Below are 1,307 nucleotides of genomic sequence, written 5' to 3'. Positions count from 1 at the left end.
ATCACACAACCTCATAATGACAGAAAACATCTGTCATCTATTCATTTGATAAAGGAGAATCTATATAAAACTCAAGCTAAAAAAAAAAAAAAAAACTCAAGCTAACCAGCAAGAAAAATAAATAAACAGAAGCTTTTCAAAAGTAGATAGCCTAATAGCCAATAAACAGAGAAAAAAAATGTCTACTGTAACTAAGAATCAGGGAAATGCAAATTAAAGCCACAATGAAATATCACATTATCATATTTAGGATGGCTTTTCCTACAAAGTCCAAAAACAGTAAATTCTGGCATGAATGCAGGGAGAAAGGAAGGTGCAAATTAATACAACATCTACAGAAATCACTATAAGTAGACCTACAATTTCATCCAGCAACCCCACTACAGGTAGCTAGCCAAAAGAAAGGAAGTTATTTTATTAAAAGACACCTGCACTGGAGTATTAAATGCAGAGCACATTTTACAATTTCAAAGGTGCAGAATCAACCCAAGCTCCCATCATTTCAGGAGTGGAATAAAAAATGTGGTATATGTATACCATGAACAATTTCAATAAAATTGGAGACCATTGCTCTAAGTGAAGTATCTAAAAAACAGGAAAACAAACATTAAATTAGAACTAACTGAAGAGAACACATATGAACAGAGGTAAGTAAAATTCACTGGAAACCAGGAAGAAGGAAGAGGGGAGGAGAGATGGGTGAAAACTTATTTAATGTTTTAAATGAACATTGATGAACATTATTCTCAGTTGATTAGGTACACTTAAAATTCTAACTTATTGTTACAAAAGTGGTGCATATAACCAAAACATTTTTACCCCCATAGTATTTTTAAAATAATACAAGAGGGAAAGAGAGAAACTTAAACACACACACACACACACATATTTTAGGGGGGGCAGTTAGATAGAGTCTATGTCACCCTCTGTAGCATGCCATAATGTCACAGCTCATAGCAACCTCAAACTCTTGGGCAAAAGTGATTCTCTTGCCTCAGCCTCCCATGTAGCTGGGACTATAGGTGCCTACCACAGCACCTGGCTACTTTTGTTGTTGTTGTTTTTGTCATTGCTGTTTAGCAGGCCTGAACCGGGTTGGAACCCGCCAGCACTGGTGTATGTGGCCAGTGCCCTAACCACTGAGTTATGGGCACCAAGCCAAGAGAAAAATAAATTAAAATAAATCCCAACAGTACCAACATTTTAAAAAATCAAAATACTGTTTTTTGCTTTTGTTTTTGTTATGAATCAATGTCTGATACAAGCATGAATGGACACAAACCAAGTTCTTTTTGTTGATTTAATTG

Source organism: Otolemur garnettii, unplaced genomic scaffold, assembly GCF_000181295.1.
Source record: "Otolemur garnettii isolate 467f Iridium unplaced genomic scaffold, OtoGar3 scaffold00215, whole genome shotgun sequence".
NCBI lineage: Eukaryota > Metazoa > Chordata > Mammalia > Primates > Galagidae > Otolemur > Otolemur garnettii.
The sequence above is the reverse complement of the archived record's forward strand: the minus strand, read 5'-3'. Positions refer to the sequence as shown.